Below are 14,002 nucleotides of genomic sequence, written 5' to 3' on the forward strand. Positions count from 1 at the left end.
CTATGCATAGACTTGCATGGGCCCCCTCAGTGCCCCTTCAATGATAATTTGATTTGAAGCTATTAGTTTTGCTCTGTGAAGTGTACAGTGACAGGTATTAAGTTGTCTCCAGTGTGTAAAGCACTTATCATTTCACAAACATTGAAATTCATATTCTCACAGGACATTAGGGGAAAAAAAAATATTTTTTTTAAAAGTACAACAAAACCATTTTGTAATTGTAATTGTAATTCTTGAGCCCCCTTGCAATCAGTGCTGCAGAAAGCAAAAAGCTATTCTGCTGGATACAGGTCTAAGCAGCTCTTTCTTGTAGGTTAAAAGCTTTGGCTAAAAATACCTTGCATATCTCACATCTTTCAAAGAGCAAGCATCCACTTCACCCCCATGCTAATGGCAGCTGGACACATCACACAACCCTGACAGACCTTTATATGTATTCTCATTATACTGACAGCGTCTGGAATTTGATACATCACAATCAACTAAAAACCTTCACTACTATTAGGACACATCACATCTAATTACATATGAAATGACAGAGGTCACAACGCCTGCAGTCAGATGGGAAAATGACTTCTTTGTGTGGCGTATAGCGGTTGTGTAGAGAGGTACTTGGGGGGGCGGGGGTTGCGCCATCAGAGAAGTTAGTGTTATGACTATCTCTCTGAATCTGAAGTATCAAATGTTCAAACCATAAGCGCAATTCACAGCTTTCTGTATAGTCTAATCGATAGGGAGCGATTTCTCAGTTCAGAGCCCGAGGTATCTGTTTCCTCTCAGCTAGAGTTAAGTGTGCAGGGGCATTCCACCTCTGACAGACCAGTACCCCCCAGAGACTTGGGCTAGGATGGTGCAGCCCGTTACGCATCTGGAGCTCATCTCCAGGGGCTGACAAGCCACGACATCTCTACTGGACACTCAAAAGACAGCAGAGACACCCAAAAACCTGAAACCAAACTACACCAAACTCATGGTGAGTGTGGGAATTATTGAACCAAAATTTAAAAAACAAAAAACAAACTGAGTGTCATTTTACTGTGGAAGTCTTGCAATCATTATGCGGATGCACGACAATGTCATCACGCCATCAGTATCAGCTGATTAACCCTTTAAAATGAAACAGCATATCGACCTGAAATTAACATTTCTGCTGATGTGACGCTGACAACATGATGCTTTAATTATTCGCATGCGATGCAAGTATGTGGCATGGATGTTTTTTGAAGTGTCTGAAACAAACAGCAAAGTTGCTGTTTTCAGTGATTGCACAGCATGGACCAGGAGATAAAGGGTATCCCTTCAACACTACAAATTTAATTCCCCATTTTCAGAGAGGTCATCTTGATTATTAAGGCAAATTTGTGAAGAACAAAGAGAAACAGGGACCAGCAAAAAAAACCTGTCAGCATAGTTTTCTAAATACACCACCCATTTTAGACATCTTATTGAGGTGTTGTCAAAACATGAGCCTTACACCTAAAATATTAATAATAACCATCATTGTTATTTTTGCGTCATCATTAAATGACATTTAATTGACTGAATGTCGGCCCACACAATGAAAAGCAAAATGAACAATCACTTTATGTATCAAAACTGCAATTAAAAGAAGTGATTATATACGAACATTATCAGCATTTGTGGGGGATGCCAAAAGAAAAGCCCTGCAGTTTCTAATCCAGACATAACAGTGAATGAATTGAATCTTTACCACCATATCATTACGAGTGATAAAATTCACAAATTCATACTGTAGCTAACCAGCTTCCTCAGGTTAAAGCTGGTTCCCAGGGCATTAGAGTCGATGAGCTTACATTATTCAATGTCGGTGGCTAGCACTGTCCAGGCAGTGGAGAATTCTAGCATAAGCTATCAAGTTCACTGGTTTAAAATGTTGACCATCCTGTTTGAAAATGAGAACACAGTTTTCATAACTCAACACGCACTTCTACCTGACCAGCAAAGTAATTATTACGTGCCATAGTAATATGGACAATAAATACTGCTTGCATTACAACAGAAGCTAATGGTAGCTAATAGGCTCTGTTCATCTTTACAACAAACAAGCCGCACAAAGTCTAGACATTCTATTTTTGTGTGTGTGTTAACCATCCAAACAGGTTGGTCCAAAACATCACTGTCAGTAACTGTCTGCGTATGTTAGCTCATCACTTGTGACGTGTCGCATCATGGTGCTTGTATATGTGGAAAATGCGGCTAAAATCTCAGAAAAAAATGTTGTGCCAACTCAGAAAATTGACGGTTAATGTATTTTTGATCAGTCAAGTTCTCAGCAGTGATTTATTAATCGTTGGTTAATCATTAAAATACAGTATATAACCTGCTTTAGCCCACCTAAACAAGTTTCCAAACACAGATCTTGCTATATACTCTGTAAATTACCTTTCTACATAGGCTGGTTTGAGGGGAGATGATATTTGTCAGGTAAATTATTATGCTTAGTCAAACTAGATATTTAAATTGTTGGCCGCCAAGATGCAGAACCCACTGAAATGCTTGCTTGATAGTAGGCTATGCTGCAGACGAACCCATAAAATATGATCAGATTAGATAAATCTGTAATGATTCTTATGTTGAAAATGGATTGTCGCAGCATCACGGGATATGATATAGATAACAGAGCAAACAGACTGTACTGAAAGTAATGCAATAGCAGCCAAAGCACTACTAAGAATAGCAAAACCAGTAAATGCTCCCATGGTGGACAGCCAGCCTATGTGCCACTATTGTTTCAACACTAAAGGATGTTTTACTTACAATGGTAAGTCCATAAAGCACAGAAATTTGATTATCTAATTTGCCTTGAAACTTTTATATGTATGCTCACTCATGCAAAGTGCACATGACTTAATCTCTGATTCCAAAGTATAAATTATCGATTCAGAACAAGACTGCATCCAAATGCATTCAATTTTATTGCAATTTCATGCTGTAAATAACTTAAGAGATTTTACTACCACTTTTTTAAACAAATGATCTGACCACACAGCCTCCCTGTGCTGAAGAGTGGAGCTTCCTCAGGTTTTCTAATCACATTTATTTAGGGCCGGAAAATCTGAGACGTCTTTGTTTGACCAGATGGCTCGATCATCAAGGCTGGCTCCTGCTTGGGTTGGGGCATTCCAAATTTTCCACAAACACTATTGCACCATGTTCCACATTAATATGCTGATGTTTGTAAGAAAAAAAGCCTTGTGATCTGATACTATGTACATGTGCGAAAGTTTGACAAGGCAAGATTATATTATGTTGTCGAACAATAAAGGGCAAGGGAAATATTCAGCGCTGCAGGCTCCATCACACTGAGGGATACCAAACAACTGAGCCACATTTAAGATGTTCTCAAGCTAAACAAGATAGAGTTTTTATGATAACCTGCATTCACACGAGCCCCTGCTGTTAATAATTCAATTTTCTGTACCACTCTTTAATCATTTACTAACATGGCTTTTGAAATTATTGACTGCAGCTGACATGGTCCATAGTACTATTCACAGTGTGATTGTCTATTAACCAGATCAGCTACCAGGTCAGAGGCTGACGTGTTTTTTGTCATCAGAAATTATTCAATGATTCAATACCAATTTTTCAACTAAATTATGGGGTTAAGCTTGTGTGCTGCAAACAATCTAAAAGGGCCATTCCACTCTCTCGTAACAAGCTCTCAAATATCTTACTTCCATAAAGCTGAATACATAAATTGATAATAAAAACTAGGTGGACAGTCTGAGACATGTCTTTTTTTTTGCCCTTAACATGCAGCAGCATACTGAATAAAAGCCACATTTTTAAATTCTACCTCTAAAAATATGGCAATGTGATCAACATCTGTCTAATTCTTTAGTTTTTTTTTTATATTTTACTCCTTTATGTAAATATTCCAACACATACTACATATTTAAGAAAAGTTCAGATCTTTTTTTAATCCAGAAAAGGTAGATAGCAGAAAAGCACTAAGCTCTGAGCCCTTGATCTTCAAAGGGAGGTTACCCAAAAGAAAAGAAAATCATATTCTTGAACATACCTCTGCTCGCCACTGTGTCAATGAATCACTATATTACAAACAGGACTTTGCTCATGGTAGTGGGAATGTTTTTTTCCTATATGAAGCAGTGTGTACACTATTTAGGATTACCAGCCGGTGGCTTGGACAGACACGCAGCTTACTATTGGTTTCTTGTGATGGCAGTGACTCAGGAAATGAGCAGCTTTGGAGGATGTGCAGCCCTGAATGTAGAATGTAAATGTTGGAAGCTGAGCTGTGAACACATTGCTTTTAGTGTAATGTGACGTTTCCTGGGAAGCAGCCAAGAGCTTTTTTTTCTTCCTTCCTCCTCTGCTGGTAGCTCTCTCTTACAAGCACATGATTACGCTCAGCTTGTGTTTGAAAACTTGGCTGACACACAACCTGGCCACATGCTACTATAAACTACACGAGATTTTGGCAGGCAGTGCAATGACTCTGCAGACTGAAAAGCAGGCAGGCTATAGAAAGGAAAGCCTCCTGCACCTCTTGCACGTACTTCTCCATTGCAAGGCTCTGTTGAAGGCCCAAGTCAGCTGCTGTGTTTACCCAAGGGCCTTGACACAGTAGCCTAGTTAGCAGCTACAGGCCCCTGACACCAGCCTGGAGCTCAGCCAAGACAGTGGCAGAAGACAGACAAGAAAGCCACTAACAATAGACAAGTCTTCTGCCCCTCCTCACTGCCTGGCCCTTTCTACAAGAGGAAAGCCCGGATATGACACAACCTACAGCTAATTATAAATATCGTTGAAACAACTGCTATCTGGTAGGTCTAGTAGGTAGGATTGAGCAGATCAGATCTTTTTCAATCAGATCATTTTCAATTTGATCAATATCAGCAATAAAAAGGCATATCCATGTCCAATCTGCACTACGATGCCAGAAACTTCACTTAACTTATTTTCACTAAATTGTGAAAATTACCTGTGTCCAGGCATTTTTACCTGGTAGATCTCCATCCACAATAATATTCCAAAAACTATCAGGAATCTGCTCTTTGACTTTTGTTCATTACAACAATTATTTGTGAAGGAGGGCCAGACACTGTCTGATTACACTGCTCAGTGTCAACAAGTCCTCCTATTCCAACATGGTAAGCAGCTAAAATTTGGGAACTTCCACCACAGGTATAAACTTATTAAATTAAGCTTTTAAAAATGTATACACAGATTTACCAAACTGAGTGCTAAGAAATTATATCACAGTACTCAAAAGCAACTGCAGCATGACTTTATCTACATTGAACAGTCCTACAAAACACATTATATGGAATCAGTTTATCGAAATTCAATACTTTTTTTTTTGGTACAAACTGGAATGTGTTGGTAACACAAAGTATTGAAAGCTAATTTGTGATTCAAATAACTATTAATATATTAAAGTAAGTATTTTAGACTTTTGTTTTGGCAAAGTTCTTGTACAGCTATTTGGTTGGTTTTTGAAGTTTTGCTGCTTTTGCAAACTGGAAAAAGGGATTGTGTTTACCCTCTTCGTCTAAAATAAGTGTTTCTCTTACTGTTTTGACGCCTGCCTAATCAGCCTGAAAGAAAAAATAAATGTATTTATGAATTCTTCACATTCAGAGACATGTTTTTAAATTACGAGTTTGTTTGTTCTTTCGGCTGTTTCCGCTTATCCTCTGCAATGTGTTTCTGCTGCAGTCATTACAGTACTTATCGGCGAAGTAGTCACAGACAATGTCAATTCTAATATTGCTATATATGCTGCAACTTTGCAGTGTATGGTCGATGTTAAGTGCATTTATTATACCGCTGTACAGGCACAACTGACAAACGTGGAATAAGTACATCATTTAAAAAACACAGCAGTAAACGTGTAATACAACAGTGTGGGGACCCGTCCTGCCGCCTCACCCACCCTTATACACAAACGTTGATTTGGCTCTTTTACTACCTCCACTGCTGGCTTAAAGGCGGAACAACAATGCAACCCCCCAATTCCATGGTCAAACATTTTATACAGAACAACAGAGTAGAGTAAAGCCGCAACATTCCCGACTTGAACAGGCTGTGTAAAAGGGGCTTTAGTGACTGGAGCTCCTGCCATCCATGCCCCGACATTGAATTCTCTTTCAAAGTCACTTAGATCTTTTCCTCTTGCCATCTTGTACAAAATCTGAATTAACTGGGTCTGCTCAGCATTTTTATACATAACACAGAGCATGATTGGATGTTCACTGCTTAACTGCACCATGAAGTATACTTGTGTGGAAGCATATGCATTTCTTTGGTTTCTCCACTCATTTATTCAGGTTCCTCCCTTTGTCAACCGTCTATACGTCTGTACTGTATATGTCACTACATGCAATAAGCCTATATAAAACTCAAGGAGACTTCGCTCTACAGTGTCATATGACCTTGGATCTAGTTCCCTGCAGCTGCCAAAGGGGTTGGTGGATGTCTTTGTTTCATTTGGCTATTCCCCTTTCTCTGTTTGCTTCATTAAAGAGCAGGTGTTGAGATATGCTGAGTGGGAGTGGCTGTAAAGGACGAATAGAACCAGCAATGGTGTGGGGAGGGGGGGCTTGTGGTTTCACTACCAACTGATCAAATTACAGCAGGCATCAGTAGCTCCGTTGCCATTTGAAGCAAGGAAGTCAATCCTCCAGGGTCGATTTAGGAAAAAAGTGTGACAACTCTAATGGACATGCACCATTTGCATTTAAATGTGAGAATTTTTGCCTTTAAATTCAATTAAGCAATGAGCAGTGTGGCCCTCAGCAACAATGCGCATGAGGGGTCATCCAAGGGGTAATTTGCATGATGTTACAGGACCGATGACTTCAGCTGAAAGGCAGACACCTCAAACACAAAGGCAAGAAGACCTTGTGCTCTTAACAAATACACTTGGCAAATCAAAATGAAACTCGTCCACTGAGAGAAGTGCAACACACTTTTTCCTTGTGTGGCACAACTGACGAACGTGGAGTAAGTACGTAAGATGCAAAGCGCATCTCCCACATTGCTGAATGTGAAGGGGGATCTGCATGGGAGTATGGAACTTCAAGGGCCACAACTTCACGCAAACATGTCCACAATGCAAATCAGTAGAGCATAAAAATAATCAAACCACAGAGGAAATGAGCATTTTAACGGCACAACAGCTGCATTTCTATCTCTCTGAAGGAGATTCAGACACGAGGAAAGGGGGAGGTCCAAATATGATCTATAAGAGAATAAAAACTGCCACTTGTAAATTAATAAAAGCAAGACTATTGAAAATATTTATTTTGGTATGCTATGTTGAATATGTAACATCTACTTGAACAACCGTGATGCTAGAAAAACTGTTCAGTTGAAAATGTACAGCTCTTATGTGATGTGTTACAAAATACTACAACACAGGTTGTTTTTAAACCAACTGATCACAGAGCTCCATTTGTTTTGAGTTCCACGTATTCTCCGTCTAAGGTGTTTGTATGGCTTATATATCACCCACCCAGCAAGTAACTAAACCATTCCTTATTTTGGTGGCAAAGACCCTGGGTGAAAAGGACGATGGAAAACATAACACACTAACACAATCTGGATCAGTAGACACTCTGTAGTGTGTGGATGGCAGAATCATTGGGACAGACAAGACACTTCCAGTTAATGCTGTGACCAGGCCATGGTGACGGTCCGGACCCAACATGAGTGGCCTCCTCCCGTCCGCCAGCAGCAGATGTGCCCTTTGGGACTCAGACAAACACTAAACAGTGTTTCTGCCTGCACTAGCAGGCCCTCCCATCCAGCTCCTCCTACTCAGGCCCTTTGCCTTTTTTCTTTTACAGCCCCTGCGACACTGTGTGAAATGAATTGAAAGATCACCAATCAGAGGCCTGAGTACAACACGGACATGCACCCACCCACCCCCATCAAACCCCCTGTCTCTTGTTGGGAGCCCCCGGTGGGAATGTTCACTGTTTGAAGAGTTAACTCTTTAATTCCGTCTGGAATGTTTCCTCTGGGTGGGGCAGTGTAGTGTGTTGAGCCAGACCACTAACCCCTCCTCTCCTTCCACAGCATCTCCTCCCCTCCCTCTCCCTCCCCCTTCATCTCCCTACTAAATTCAATACCTCTATTTCTGGGAAGGGGGAATCGTCCACACTTGGCTGTTAAGAGCAGGTCAGCACAAAATGATACTTGGTCTTTGCCAGGATGATTACACCTTAACCACAACACACTAATTCAGGTAAATTTGAAACTTCCATTGCATAATTTCCAACTCACATGTACAATTTAAACACACTTAATAGAATAGTTAAAATATAACATATGAGCACCATCATACTGGAGATTTTAAGATCATCCAAATTCATATTTGGTGGCAGCCAAAAATGTCACCAGTTTAATGGGGATGGGAGCTAGTAAGTGCATGTTACCAAAAGTAGCAATGATATGCAATATTTTGAATGAATGTATAACAATGTGGTTATTGCCAGAAGCAGCTCACAGGCTAGGCTATTTGAATAAACAATGTGATAATGAATCTGATGATTTGTATTACTTCCCTTTGACCTTTCACATGTGACTATTTTTAAATACAACAGACAATTTAAATTAAGTTAAATGTTCCAATATTGCCTATACACCAACTCTACTGGAAACTGGAAGTACAAAATATAATTACACAGCATTAATTGTGCAGTTGTTGGCCCTTATTTTTTTCCATCACACAAATTCAACCGCAGACTTCAGTTGGGCTACATTAAGAACAGAGAAGCATCAATCAGAAAAATGGCATTGAAAAAGGCGGTGCAGAGCTAAAAGCCCAGTTGCATCCATCCAACCCAATCAGCCAAGGCCTGCTGTTGATGAGGCAAAGCAAGGTTCACACAGCATTGAGCCGCAAACATAAACTGAAAATTCCAAGTGCAACACATAATATAAATAAATGTGTTGAAACTACATCCCACCTCTGTCTGTTGAAAATGCTGGACTACCAAACCTCACCTTGGGAAAAGCTTGTTTTGAGAGTTTAGCAATTCATAGAAAAAGATGCCAAAGTAAAATGATTTGTAACATAAGTGCTTAAATTTGTTATTAAACCACAATTTACCATGCAGATGACACAATTTCTACATTCAAATCAATTTAAGTCCTTGAGGGTTATAAATGAATGCATTTAAACAGTAAAATGTTAATTCAATCTGTTGTCAGCAAACAGTGCACGTCACCTTCTGGATGATCAAATGCATGACTAGAGGAAGGAACAGAGAAAGAAAAAGGTAGGTGAGCCAAAATGTTGAGAGGAATTTCACTCCAGTGAGCTAAAACCAGACACCTTTAGCCAGCCTAATCTGTTTTGAGATTAGTGTTGGACAGTTAGTGGACAATTTGGAAATGAGGTTAACCATTTAGCGTTCAGGCCATTCATCACTAATGCCATTAGTAATATAATTTTCTAGCCATGAACTCACCCAGCTGACAAAGAACCTGGTGAGGAATTCATTTCCACTGCATGGTGTAGCTTGGCTTGCCTTGACTCCTTTTTGGTACCAGGTACTTTTCTTGATTTTGTTTTCCACTACAGTCAGTCGATGTAGGCAGGATTCTTAACTGATCATCATAGCGACACCACATGAAACTGCCGTGACATCATCTTCAACGTGATACAAACACAGGAACAATGGAGCATATTGACGGAATGGTGTTCTTGATTCTCGGTATGTGGCCGTTTGTCACAGTAAGGAAACACACTTTGTTTCAGAGAGGGTGAAAGGCAGCAAGACAAGAGACAAGAGAGAAAGCAAAACAGAAACAAACAGGAAAGTTCGGAAATCTAACATCAGCACACAGGTAACAAGACGACTGGTAGCACCGTGTCACACAAGTGACGACTGTCTGACCAATCAGTGGTCTGCAATGTTTTCGTTCCTTTTTTTGGTATCAGCTCAGCTCGCTCGGAACCTCGACAGAGGTGAAAAAAGTACCAGGTACCAGGTACTGTCCAAAATTTTTGCCAATGAAAAACCAAAAAACCAATGGTCCAAGCAAGTCGACTTGAGTAGAGCCGAGTCGTACCATGCAGTGGAAAAGAGGTTCACTTTCACAAACATGAAATGAAGGGGACATTTTTCAAGGAGCGTTAATAAATTGACTGCGCACCAGCAATAAATGTAACAAGGTTCAAGTTAGATCAAAGTTACATATGCTTCAACACATAAGGTAAAAGAACCACATTTGTCAGGTTTTACAAGTCATTCCCATTATTAAATTGTTAAATTGTACTTTTCCGCATACTGCTCAAAATTCCTCAAATGTGGGAACCACTAAACTGCTACACAAAAGTAACTTAAAAAAGATAGGTCCTTCATTGCTCCTTCACTCCTACTTGACCGTAACATTCTCCGATTCTTGGTCAGGTAAAATATGAGAAGCAGTGTGCATTCATTGTGATATGAATGCATCATTGCCAGTGTTCACAGCAGAGGTGAACAGTCAGGGTTGAGGATTTAAACTCCCTGTGCAGCTCAACAGTTTGAGAATGGCAGAGACAATACAGGTCCCTGACATTAAAGCCATGCTTCTTAGTCTGAACAAGCACTGCAACATGTTTTAATGGACCTCAGCCCTCCTCATTATTTCTCATCTGAATGGCCTCCATTTGCAGGCGGTTTGTACAAACAGAGGTCAATTCCAGCCTTATTACATCAGCATAACAGGAAGTCCAGTAAACGAAATAAGACTAAGTACACCATTTAAAACCCACTGACATTTATGGCATGTGAGAAACCAATGTAACATTCAAAAAACAGAAGTCAGGTCAGGTTGGCGTATACAGCATGGACAGCAGGGAGGGAGGCCTCCTGGCTCCCACTACAACACTACTGAGAGACACTGGTGATACTGATGTTTGTTTGTTTGCTGCATGTTTCTCACACATCCAGCGACTTTCCCAAAAACACTGCAGCGGTGGGCTGCTGTACAAGGGCAGAGTTGTTACACTGTCAAAATGAAAACTTGAGTCCATTTGCTAAATACAATGTCCTCCTCATTTATCATAAATGAACCATAAACGAGGCCAAACATTCCTGGCTCTAAAAGCTCACACACAATCCTTATTGATCTCTGCACAGCAGCCATGCAGCTCCCCACTTCCTGGCTGATGTGTTGCTGGGGCGACAGCTAAATTATGCAACAGTGCTGGCTCAACAGACAAGCTTCAGTGCTTGAGCAGCAGGAGAAGGGCTCGAGGGTGGCAAATGATGGCAGGGCTCAGGAGCAACACATGCCCAGTTACTGTGGTCTGCTTGCCCTTGCCGGTCACCACTCCTCCCATGTCAAATGTATCCCTCACACAAGTTGTAGACTAATTCTGCGTTCTTTTGTTCTGACCAGGCAAATGAGAGGTCTACTTCTGCACTGATTTACTTGTTCTGAAATGATGGGAAGTTTTTCCAGGTTTGCCTCATTTCCAGATTAAAAACGTCTCTGATCTGACCCAAATGAGTGCAAACCTAATCCTGCAGGGGGTAATTACTCAGCCTCTTGTAATTGAGCCTGTTAAATACATTATTTTGCAAAGGTGCAACCAAAATGTTTTAGCTTAACACCCATGGCTGTTGTGACAGTCATGTCACACATTGAAAGAGAGAACCAAGTTAAGTAATGTTAAGTATTCTTAACAGAATTTTCATCACTGAATTATGGGATATTACACAAGAGCACAGACACCCCGATTTAAAACAATTAACATATGACCAGCAATCTGTGAACTTCATGGCTAGCAAGCACTCTAAAAACTTACTATTCTGCCCGGTGACATGATGAGAAAAGTACTCATATCAGTTTTTATGTCTTGTAACCTCATCAACTCTCCCTCTGTGATTAGCAATTCAAATGTGGACATACTCTGCTTACTGCCTCCACTTTGTCTCATTTGTCAGAAGGTGGAGCAGCATTGAGAGCATAAAAGTTGTAAACCTGTGGAATGAAAACCCCTGCACTCACACCACTTGTAGCATAGACCACAACATCTCTCAGTTACAACATCCAGCCAATCCAACTGAAGCAACATCACCACCAATATAGTGGGACATAAGGCACAATCTTTGTTCTGCAGCCATGATTAAAACTCTATTAATCACAAGGGGATTATCGCAAGGAGTGGCAGGATCTATAGGCGTGTGTGTGTGTGTGTGTGTATGAGAGCAGGAGGGGTTGGGGGGTGGATTACAGGGGTCATACACCCTCTGTCCCACTGCGGTGGAGGCCAGAGTGCTGAGGCCGGCCGGCTGCCCACCGTGGCTCTCTGTCCCCGCGATGCCTTTGTCCAACCCCTTGTTTGACAATTATTTACTCTGCTGTTTAGGACAGGGCTGAGGTCACCATACATACATCACTGACACGAAAACACTGGCTACCCATGTCTGCCCCCCCTTCATTTGACCCGTATAGGCCTACACCACTCATATACACTCTCAGGACTACGGGACTACAAGACAGAATACTCAAATGGCTGTCAGTCAAGTGTTGCTGCTGGGTGAGGTAAATTACATATAACTAGTTACCGTGTTATTACAGGGACATGCACTGGTTGTTCTTATTCTGCGGTATGTTAACCATCTTCCACCTATTGTCTAGGGGCTACATCTAACCTTTGCAATCATCTTTGCTTAAAATGTTGGGGAGCTAAAACTGACATTACTATCCTGTTTGTCTCTATCAGGGGTCAAGAGCATGAGAGTAGTCATTCGCACACAGGGTGCTTTGGGTAAAAGCCTCCACCCAACGTGACAGACTCTGTGAAATGTAAATGTTAATGTAAATGGTCTTTCGTACATCTGTCTCTTCTCGCTGGTTATCCCATGCCCCCCGTCACTGCTTTTAGAACATAGTAAATGTGCTCCCCACATTATTACAGGGGGTAGGTATTTGTGGCATCTACCAGGCTTGTCTCTGGCCTCCCGAAGACAATGACATCAAAAAAGAAAAAAAAAAAAGAAGGAAAAAAAAAAACAGTTCCCCTGCCTCCACTGTCCCCCTCCCCCTACAGTGGTGCAACCTGAAACTGCCTGAAGAGATGAGCCGTCATTAAATACTGCAGAGCTGACATAATGACAGGAAAGATAAAAGAGAGGAAACAAAAAAAGGCCAGACCAATTCTCGTCCCATAATGCCTCCCCCAACCCCCAGGCTCAGCCCACCTCTCCTAATAAAAGACACCAGGCCACAGATAGGGCACTGGTCAGCTACAACTTTGCTGCTGTGATCTTCTGTTCTGACAGCGTTCACACAAAGCCTGGCCACCTCGCTGAATAATACTACTCTACTCTTTCTGACACCTCTTGAAACAATAGGCAGGGCACACAATGCAGGGACACTCCATTTCGTACATCACTCATAGAATACAGTGATGTTTTTAATAATCTCCAGCAGATCCCCGTGAGGGCAGAGGCTCCAGTTGATATGCAATAATAATAAAAAATACAACTACTACCTCTGCTGCCGCTGCTCCTCATCCCACCTCTATACTACTGCCTTCTCTAAATTTGGAAATGTGGTCTCGGGAAGCACCATTCAAACATGACATTTGCCTTTAAATAGACAGTAATAAAATCCAGACACATGATATTCCGGTAGCCTCAGCCCACTGATCAGGCTCAGATATGTCCTTTGACACAACCTACTCTTGTGCAACTAGGGCTTTTTATATCACTCACAGACTGCTGAGGTCTGTTTAACTTGCTATGTCCCAAGCTATGATGCTTAACCACATGTAGCTCGGCTTGGCTCCAAGTTGGCATTCCAGCGTTCTGTAACACTGTGGTGAGGCAATATTTACCTTCAAGGGAAAGTGCACTTGGCACACAGCCGAAACTCTTGGAGGGGGGTGTGACAGGTTGCTACTGTGTACTACATCCAAGCTTCCCACCCACCCAAAATCCTCGAACTGACCCCGCCAACCACCCACAGCCTCACAGCAGCTGCCCTGCCTGACTCCGCTAGCTGG

At 41.4% G+C, this 14,002-nt stretch overlaps 1 protein-coding gene across 3 annotated transcripts in view; it reads right to left on the reverse strand.

The window, feature by feature from the left end:
* Positions 1-14,002, reverse strand: part of LOC121621788 (AT-rich interactive domain-containing protein 3B-like) — a 52,464-nt gene that overhangs the window by 35,673 nt on the left and 2,789 nt on the right. The window lies entirely within an intron of this gene.

This window comes from Chelmon rostratus, chromosome 1 (genome assembly GCF_017976325.1).
Source record: "Chelmon rostratus isolate fCheRos1 chromosome 1, fCheRos1.pri, whole genome shotgun sequence".
Classification (NCBI taxonomy): Eukaryota; Metazoa; Chordata; class Actinopteri; order Chaetodontiformes; family Chaetodontidae; genus Chelmon; species Chelmon rostratus.